Source organism: Bombyx mandarina, chromosome 11, assembly GCF_030267445.1.
Source record: "Bombyx mandarina strain Sakado chromosome 11, ASM3026744v2".
NCBI classification, from domain to species: domain Eukaryota; kingdom Metazoa; phylum Arthropoda; class Insecta; order Lepidoptera; family Bombycidae; genus Bombyx; species Bombyx mandarina.
Window position 1 is genome coordinate 9,978,575 of NC_143218.1, and position 11,343 is coordinate 9,989,917.

The window sequence follows — 11,343 nt, forward strand, 5'->3', positions numbered from 1 at the left end:
GGTTTTTTCTGCTCTATTCGTTTTGTATCTTCGACGCATTTTGAGTGTGTATCTATCGGGCTGTTTTTATATTTTCAACGATCACTGCTTTATTATTACGGATTCCAACTCTGCCAGCCTTGTACGACAATTGCTTCTACACTGGACACCGAAGATCGCTCACACGTTTGACTTGAAATTGTTGCATTGGATACTGTTGAAATTATGGATCGCTGTGTGAATTGTGGGATAGCAATTCCATATTCCATACCTGATATATATCATTGATATTCATTCATAATATGACATTTAAAAGATTATCCAATGGATATAACTTATGCTTAAATAAGTTATTATTCAGCTCTTTTAAAGAGATTGTAACATAACCTAACTTTTACTAAATCTTTATTAACTCGGCTCTCAGATTGAGAAAACTTTTATAATTTTCAGCAAGGTACTGATAAATCTGAATCTATTAATTCATACTAGTTTCATCACGTTACATTCGGGCCCAAAAATGTATGTAATCGTTTCAGTCTCCTTTATGCGACTCTAGTATCAATATTAAATTCTACCATTGACAGTTTCAATAGGCATAGATGAATAAGCCACTTTGTGGCATCTATAGATTAATGGTTAATTAGCAATTCATATTACCATAATAATAAATATTAATTTAATAAATAAAATAAAAAGTTTTTCGTATGCATTTAGGTATAGTATTATAAGAAACTTTTTAAGCTGGACCGCAAGACATCAAGTTAATTTTGAGATTGTTCGGATTAAAACTTTCAATAGCTCTCACTATTTTACTGAGAATTGTTATTTAAAGGTTTACTTCTAGTTAACCAACACCTATGGTGGTGTCTTCATCGACAGCTTGATTTCGATTTGTTATAATTCAATTTCACTCCGTTTCACTTGTCACACATCAGAATTGGCTTTGGCCTTTGATATAAAAAATTTGGATACGTTCGGTTTGCCAAACTTATTGTTGAAAAAAAAAAAGATCGATGTAGTTGGTATACTTAATACTGTCGATTCGTATCGGCTACACACCGGTAAATCAGAATACACACAGTAATAATAATAAAATACATGAATAGATATACAAGATCCGTTTTGTTATTTATTTTTAACCTGAAGCTGTCAAGGATATTTCCTGTAAGATCGTTTATTATTTCTTTAGAAGATGATTACAAAATAAAAGGCAACAACAAAAATGACAAGTTTGTAGTCTCTGCATTCGTCGTGTCATCAGTAAGGAAAGATAACTAACTTCATTAAGTATTGAGTATCTATTTATTTAATATTAAAAAAATATCATTTGGAATAAAAATTAAATCATTGCAAAAGTTAATCGTAAGATGTACCTAACCAGAGTATCAAAGTATGTAATTAGATTTTCTTAAGATATTACTCATACAAGTCAAGGTTTGATCGCTGTCACATTATTTTATTTACAAGTTTCAGTACCTAATCGCTTGAAGCTAGCCATAGAGTTCATCTGCCATTTTTCACCTATAAAAAGTTCGTTCCTACGAATAAATAATAAGGTTCGTTCACAAAAAAATAAATTAATTCTAATTGAACCAATCAAAGCTGTCTCCGACTGTACAGCCAGTGATCCCCAAAGCTATGCATATGCGCGCTCGCTGCAATCAGTGATTGCTTCCATTGTACCGCAGATTAAAATTTTAGGGTTCACCCGCTAATGTGATTGCACTCTTTTTCACTACTCGCTGCTCGCGGATCCACTCGGGCCTCATTAAACAACTATTATAGGGGCGGACTGTTATTTACAAATGAGATTTTCATTCCGTCTATTTTACTTGAAGGGTTATAGATTAGTTTAGTTTGGGGAATTGAGTTAATGTTTTTGTGTTTGTGTGTTTTTGGTGACAGTATCGAGATCAGTGGATTTAAATATACGCAATACAATTTTTTTTATGTATGTATAAGTGTTGTTTTCGTGACCCAACCATTAGAGATTATAGACGACACAACGTGAAGCCATCTTCCATCTCGAGACATGAGATCGAAGACACGATTTAGTCATCACAGTGGAAGCAAATTATGATAATAATATAATATAATATAAATAATGATAATAATTAATGAAGACTAAGCTAGAAGAAGCCGGGATTCCATGCTCATGTTTTTACGCTTTGCTCATGAAAGAACGTCATTCTTATAATCCTAGGCAAATGAATAATACATATAAATAAGATATATTGACAGACTTAAAATTATGTTTTACGCGTCGAGTTGTATCAACTCCTCATCATGGGAATACCAGGAAAGCCCATTGGTGCCAACAAGTCAGGGACCAAATCAACAATTAAAAAAATTATACGTTAGACGTGTTGTTTATTATTGCTTGCACAATAATCATTACACAGAGTTAATTCAGTTTATTGATTAAATTATCATTTTCGACATAATAGGACAATACTACCTAGGCGGCACTGAAAATTTCGGGAATTAACGAAGTGACACAACATTACTATTTAAAAATGTATTTATTGTTTTTTGAAGTATTCTCCGCGAAATTTGACACATTCTTCCATATGATGGAACCAATCATTGAAGCAACCATTCCGTTCGGAAGTTGGGGTCTCCAAAATGGCCGTTTTGTAGGCGTCCACAGCTTCTTCAGGTGATGAAAATCTCTGACCACGCAATTTATTCTTTATTTTAGGGAAAGTATAGAAATCATTAGGGCTTAGGTCGGGACTGTACGGCGGATGGTCTAATAATTCTATGTTTTCTTGCTCTAAAAACTCTTTTGTTCTGTGCGCGGTGTGAGAACTCGCATTGTCGTGATGGAGGATGATGCGGCGGTTGCAGTTCTCTTTACGGAGTTCAGAAACGACCTGTGGCAAACAAATGCTAGCATACCATTCTGTATTAACCGTTCTTTGTCCCTCAAGAGGAATAGTCGTAACATGGCCGGTTTTGGAGACAAACGTGGCCACCGTTTTTTTTTGCAACACTCCGTGAACTAACAATTTTTGTTGGCTTTAACTCATTTTCGAACACCCAAACTCGTGACTGGTTTTTTGTTTCGGGTTCGTACGCGTATATCCAGGATTCGTCACCTGATACAATGTTGTATACAGCATTTGAGGATCCTGCGTGGAATCTTTCGAGAGTTCTGACGCACCAAGTAACGCGAGCCGCTTTTTGCTCTTCACAGAGCGAATGCGGTATCCATCGGGAAAACAACTTTTTTACACCTAATTGTTCATGCAAGATTATTTGTATTTGACTCACGCCAATGTTTAAAGTTGCCTGAATTTCGCGGTATGTCACATGTCGATCTTCCTCAATCAGCTTACGTACAGCATCAACGTTTTCTTGGGTGACTGCAGTTTTTGGACGACCTTGACGGGGATCATCACTGAGCTTGACACGTCCACGTTGAAACTCAGCAAACTAGCGATAAATTGTGGTTTTGGATGGGGCTTCATCACCAAATGCAGAAATCATCCGGTCAACACACTGTTTTTGTGTTAAACCACTTCGAAAGTCATAATAAATCATCGCTCTTGAATTTTCTCGAGTCAATTCCATTTTCTCAACATATATTAAGTGTATAATCTATGTTCTCAACGACTAAACAAGTTTGACAAAACCTCGTGACAAGACCGAGAATCTTTTTTAAAATAAATAAATGGTATTCGATTTTTAAAACCAAGGAGTTTTCAATTAAAAAGATTTTAATATGACAGGAACAGTGGAAATATTCCATTCCCGATACTTTTAGTGCAGCCCTCGTATCATTCTAGTTAAATCGTTTGTCAATCTACTTAATATTTCATAACTTTTAATAAACGTCAGAAGTTCATTATAAAACTCACTCGGTGCAACATTTCGAGTAAACATCGTATTCGCATTGAAATTGCCTTTTTTCAATCAAACGTAGGTACAATACAAGCAGGAGCTATGAACAAGTTGATTAAACTCTTTATATTGTGTTTCTAACAGATGCTCGCTTTATGCAATCATAGCTATTGGCTTTGGTATTTTTTTTATTTTTTTTTATTGCTTTAATGGGTGGACGAGCTCACAGCCCACCTGGTGTTAAGTGGTTACTGGAGCTCATAGACATCTACAACGCCACTCACCTTGAGATATGAGTTCTAAGGTCTCAAGTATAGTTACAACGGCTTGCCCCACCCGTCAAACCGAAACGCATTACTGCTTCACGGCAGAAATAAGCAGGGGTGGTGGTACCTACCTGTGCGTACTCGCAAGAGGTCCTACCACCAGCAAAAATAATCGGATTATTCGATTATATCGAAAAAGTATCGGATTATTAATAAAAATGAACCGATTTATGAATGTAGCATTTTTTTATTGCTATTAATTTTTATTTTCATGATCACAAACGATTGATGGCAAAACTCTTTGAACGGGTCACTAAATGGAATGTAAAACTAAAAGCGTAAAGCTGATTCGTAAAATAAAACTTATAATTTATGATTGTATTCTTCAATCAAGGCAATCAAGTCTTTCTTGTTTTTCACAAACACGTGCTGCTGAAAAAAAATATCGCATTTCACTTTAAAAAAATATATATAAATATATATTATAAAAATATATATAGTTGATTTGAATATAATTCCGAAGTTTTTTTTTATTGTCCTTGTAGGCAGAAGAGCATACGGGCCATCTAATGGTGAGTGGTTTCAGTCGCCCACGGTCGTCAGCAATGCTAGGGGAGAGCTAAAAGCCACTGCCTACCGTAAATACCATTATCACTTAGTTATATTAACATAATTTACTTCTATATACAATCAATTCTGACAATTATTATATTCCAAATTGGAGTATAGACGAAAGCAAAGTATAAAATAAAAAATAAATAAGTTAAGTGCAAACCCGAAAACATCTTATTTCGATTAAATTCCCCGTGGATTATATTTTATACGGCTCTCGTTCTATCGCTTTATTCATTCAATATTTTTATATAATGTATTCAATATTCGATATTAATGTATTCAGCGGCGCCGGGCCGCAATTTTCATTTTGTAATTTTTACCGAGTGGCGCATTCGGAGCGAGGATTCTCAAATTTCGTACCACAGGTGTATTTTTATTTATGTGTTTATATTAAACTAGAGGTCCCGCAGTAGTCGAAATTTGACTACAATTAATTGGAATTGTAAGTTTGTACACTATTATGATTGTATTTTATACTTCTATAATCACAAATTTCGCCAAGACCACACTATAAAAAATATTCACAAAGACAAACAATATTTAATCTCAATTTGACAACAGACGTTAAGAACAAAAGTTTGACAATAAATAGTATGCGTGCGTGTGTGCGTCAAACACATGGTATGTAGTGTGTGTAATGTTTTATTTATTGATTTAATGTATATTTTAAGCATTATTTAAAAAAAATATTAGCATTGTGCACTTCTTCTCTATATTCTCTATAAGTGTGGAAAATTTCATACTCCTCCGTCCACGCAATTTTCGTAAAAAGGGATACAAAGTTTTTGCTTCACGTATTAATATATAGATTCTCATGGCGCAGCTCTAAATTAATATTATGTCAATGTGTTTTGTTATGGCTTAAGGCCTCCTGTTCACGAAACATTTAGTTTTTTCTTCCCTACCTATTTCGCTGTTAGCGCTGGGCAATTCCAGCTACGTGAGGACGGATAGGTGAGCTTACGGGCTCAACCTGAGGGAATTTGCTAAAACTAGCCCAAGCAAGAGCAGTGCTTCACAAAATATACCACTGAATCGGAATCGCGAGCCACTTAGAAGATCCGGCGAGAAACTCAGTGGGATGTATCAATGGGTTAGTTCGCTCGTAAGAAAATACAGAGATCGGTGCTTGAAGAGGTGTCTTCAATAAAGATATAACAGTAATATAGACAACAATACAGTCAATTTCAACACCGAGTGACCTAATGCAATATTCTGTTCTACCTAAAATATCGTGATGATCTTAAGTGACCAAAAACTGTACACATGATACTTTCTTCGGGAATTGTTATCTTTAAGGTGGGTGTTATTGACGCGCAAGGTGCTATTGAGTAAAAAATGTAATCATAATTTTTTTAAGCAATAAAAACTCCAATGCCGGGAAGCAGTTTCCAAATTTGAGATACAATAAATACCCCGGACGCAGATTGTTTGCCCCATATAATTTTATAGAAGCCGCGGGGGTGGAGAGGGAGGCGAACGAAAAGTCCAGTTCGAGCAGAACATTTAAAATATTCTCCGAGCCGGTACAAAAGGAAATACGTTTACCTAATATGCTTCTTCCCTCATTCATTAGCCCTAACAATGAGAATACAATGAGATAAATTTTTTTCAAGGATTCTTCATTATTCGAAATACGTTTCCTTTTCAAAACCTACATAATAACGTAACTCTCGGCTTTGCATCTATATTTGGTGTTGTGAATGGGACTTAGCTGAGAAGAAATCAAGATTAATTCATTAAATCGAGAGAAGTGTAGAACGTACTCATTAGAGATTGAAATATAGTTTTGCTCTAAGAGAATCATATTAGATAGATAGATTAGATATTGGCGAGTATTTTTACGTAGATTTTTATTATTGGCCTTGTTGCCTACAAGGCAACTGATGGTGAATGGTTATCGTCACTCAGGGATGTCGGCAATGCCACGAGCAGAGCCAAGCTACTGCTTACTGTTGAGTACTTTCCGCAGGGGTCGTTGGAATGGCATGTCATAGTGCTTGGGAAACACCGTAGAAGATTCATTTCAATGACAGAAAAATGTCTGGAAACTCTCTTTGGATAACACAGTGGTTCTAAGCGATATGCATAATCTCTACTCCGGTAGCGGGCGGTGCAATGGTAAAAACAAGATAATTTATTCATCTCATCTCAAACAATTCTTCAGAGCCCTCCTCGTGGAATACCCAAGCGATCCGCGAGAATGGGATTGTGGACAATTCGAAAGGCCCTCTTCTGTATAGAGTCAAGGCTCTACACGTCCTTACGGATCGATCAGATCCAATAACTCTTGCATTACAGGCCTTCAGCTCTAACATTAGAAGCATGCTTGGAGACTCTGGCAACCGTACTTGTTGAACTCGGCTAAGAGTTCGACGTGCAACCTAAGCCATACATAAGCCCACTGAGTTTATCGCCGGATCTTTTCAGCAGATCGCGATTCCGTTCCGGTAGTAGATGCATTCGCGAAGCAGCTGTTCTTGAACTGCTAGGTATTTTTCAGAGGCGCTCGGGCAGCTGTCCCACCCCTCAAGGCTGAGCCATTGCTCGCCGACCTATCCTAGTGAACCTGGAAAGGCCTCCGGGACACCAGTAATCCTTCCTTAAAAAAATATACATAGAATCAAACGGAAGAAGCTGGTATATTTAGTCAGACGCGCTCACAGACCACTGACATAAGATTTAAGTCTAAATGTCATTAGTGCAGTAAATGTCTACTCTACTCTACTCTATGATATATGATGTCGTGGCAGAAAAAAATAAAAAAAAATCGTATCGTGGTATACATCAGAGCGAACCTACAATAAAGGGCGTATGAGATACAGAGTGTATCTTCAGTAATAGGGTTCCTTTAGGGCTTAGTTAAAGGATGATTCTTCGATTACGGAAATCCTACATTACTAACTACTGTTCGTTCAGTGATCGAAACCTGACTTGAAATCTCGGGAATCTAAGGTATTTTGGCTGTTTTCTTCAACTTCATCGCATTTCTGTAGGACTTGAGTGACTGTCTCATTTGCTGCCAGATGGGCTCTGATTAGAGACTTGTTAGTGGCCCTTAAAGCTTATGCTTCTTAAAATCACGACCATTTATTGTCGCAGTTGCTACATTATGTAGATGTACTTTTTTGTAGTTTAACTAAAGAAGATACTTCAGTTCGTTATAGATAAGGCCTCTCTGGACTGTCTACAATATTAAAGCCTTGTGCAGTCTTATTTTTGTCACGCTTGAGTGTTCAGCCCAGCCGGATAGCCACCGGACGGGCCTACACATTGTTCAGGATCGCCGCCGTGTTCAAGATTCTCTCAACGAGCTAATAAGTAGAGTTTTTTCCAGGGCTGCTGTTTCCCTTCATCAATTGGAGGGTATAAAGCCTTATCTACGGCTTTATACCCTCCAATTTTATTGCTTTGTATTCTTACTAAAATACAGAATCGATTATTTTAAATGATTTAAGTTTATAAGGTATGAGGTTTGTTTTTTTTGCTATGAAAAACTTTGCTATATTTACTTTTGTAGCAGACTCTTTTGAAAGTCTCAAAAAATATTGTAATGAATAGATAGTCATATATTAATGTGTAATGTTTTTAAATTACTAACATAGATTAGACTAACATAGATAGATAGTAAGGTTTTTTATTTACTGAAATAAAGTTTTTTTTTAAAACGAGATACCAAAATACAAGCCAGAAATCGTACTTAGCATTGAATATGTAAGTATTGCATCTAATTTTTCACATGCCAAATATTAACAAGATGGCTCCCGGCCGTGGGTGAAGCTGGAATAAAAAAATGTCTTTCACGTCACATTGTCAGTGTTGTTATTATCCATTGAAGAACCCCTCGTTTCTGGAGTGACACCGTTAATTAGTGAGGTGCGTGTTGTGATGAAGGCGGAGTAATCAGTCTTGCACCTGCCCAGCCATAGATTTAAGTACGATGGAAAAGCTAACCTTTTTTTTTTTTTTAACGCTGGGGAATCCATTTACGGATACCCGGTCGAGGGGGGTAACGGACCGGGTGGAAAAGCTAACCTAAAAAAAACCTTATTAAATTTAAACATTATTTCAGTCACATATTACTACTCACCGTATTTCATGCTAATCATTTATGAATAACGAGTTTATGTTCTGTTCAGAATTTTAGAACAATCCTGATGAATTTAAAAATATTAACATCTCCTGTTAAGCAGCACTAAGCAAAGAACTTGTTTGTTGTTGATCAACCTATTGTACAAAAGTATCTGCTTGTTGACTATTTTCTGATGTTAATTGTGTTTTGGTGTGCAATAAAGTATGTTCTCTCCTCTATCTCTCCCTTGTTTAAGTACATAATTTTTTTTTATGAAATTAGGTTTCAGTCTAACATCAGTATTTTGTTTTTCTTAGGCCTTTCATAAAATAATTTTTTTTAAAGGGTTTTTTCATTAAGAGTGCTCGAACTTAAAATATAAATAAAAAAAACGTGTTTAAGTGATATTGCCACAATTTTTATTTTATTTTAAAGGGATCTTAATCGCGCAAAATAAAAGAGCATCTTCAAAGACATAAGAACTGATGCTACTGCCGGACAAGCGTGTGTCTCTAATATATTAAGTGTATAATCTATGCGTGTGGCGTTCAATGGTGAAACGTCACGACTAAATATGTGTTCATGCCAAATTTGACAGCTATCGCTTTACCAAGGTAGCCGCTAAGAGCTGTCAAAGGTCGAGCGTCCCTATTAAAAACCCTACTTATGTTACAATGTTCTTGGATTCGATAGAAAGCACTTCGGTAGTTCTAGTTTTGTTCTAGAACTTTGGTTTCCTTCGTCGCAACCTCACCTGCCGCAGTAAGTACATGTAGTGCATTAGTTGATGACGTCACGCGCTGCCGCCTCAACGTGCGTCAACGCGACATGCCACAGCTAATTCCTCTAAAAGATTGAAAGTACCATTTAGATGTTGGAATGGTAGAAGACGCGAGTAATATTATGCCTTTTTCACATTCTATTGTTATGAATTTTTCAAAAAACACCTTCGAAGCATTCGTGATTTTAAAAATGCTTTATCGAGACATTAGAAGGATAGTATTATATTGTATACTCGTATTGTATTATAGTGTAAAGTGAAATATATCGTCCACAGTGACAACGAATTCAAATTTCAAATTGTGTAACATCGGTTTTTTAATCGGTTGTCTATGCAAACAACATTAGAGCCATATGGCTCCCGCGCCCTTTGTCTCGCGTTACTTTGTGAGAGTTTAAAAACTGTAATTTGCATTCGGACTACCTCAACCGCATGCTGCCCATTTTTTCTGTATTTCTCAATAAATAATTCGCCAATAAGCATAGATATGTCTCTGTTAATAACACAGCACCTCCTTGCTGTTAAAATCGAGGTGTAATTCTCTGGGGCACTGGGGACGACTGTGCAGTTTTGTTATTATTATTATAATAATATTAAAACTGATGCGCAATTGTTGTTCAGACAAAATATCCCAATTACGTTGTGGCTGCACAGAATGTAATCAAAAGTGAGGTCCTTCCTGCAAGGAGAGTCGAGCAGGAAGAGCGGGGCGACTGTGGAATGAAAAATTTTAATTCCGAATGCAGTTTGTTAAGAGCGTACAATAATAGAGAATATTCAACGTACCGGGAAGCAGAACGCACAAAAGGATTTTCGTATTATTATTTCTTGTTTTTTTTTTTTTGTCAGCGACAATTAATTACTTGTTTTGGTGCCTCTTTTTTTTTAGTTTTTGACTAGGTTTTTTTATAACAAACGATGGTTCTCGAAATAGATGTCATTGAAATCGTGGATTAAATTGAATTCTGTACTGTACTGTACTGTGTTTCAAGCACAATTAACACTGCTTTGAGACTTTAATCCCGTTTGCTATTTTAATTTTGTTGGTTCCGAAGTTTCGTATGCTTCACAATTTTCATGATCTAATGGATTAACATAATTGAATCAACATTACCTACATTGAAAATAGAAAGCCCGAAATTACATTGCAAAAATAAGTTTCAATTTATCGAATAAAATTTTGTATTCAATCAACGTTTCCAAAATTTTACCTTTAACTTAATGTAGGTAAAACTGCAACACTGAAATACATACGTCTACGTAGATTTGTCTACGCAGCTTGAAATCGAACACGAAAACGTGAAGCTTTCGTGAAATTGAAAACGTAGACCGCACACCAAGCACCGACTCTACGATTCGTTTGATCCGGCTAATTACGTATACGCAAAACAGAATGTCCGCAACCGGTGCGGTGCCGGCCGACATTCACACACGGAAAAACGGCCAATCCTTTAATTAAAACCCCAGCTCCTGGTCGCTGTCAAAGTTACATTTAGTTTCGTTTGACCATGTTTTCGCGAAATTTGGGATAATGATGATGTGAAAAAAAAGGCACGGTTTAAAAGATGTGGTAGGTAATTAACTACTTAAATCAGCCCACTGAGTTTTTCGCCGGATCTTCTCAGTGGGTCGCAATTCCGATCCGGTGGTAGATTCTGCACAGCACTGCTCTTTAGCTCCTAGCGGGCTAGTGTTAGCAAATTCTCTCAGTTTGAGCCTGTGAGCTCAAAGTTAAAGTCTACCCGTCCGGCCTTTCAGGCTCTTACCAGCGAATAAGTAGATAG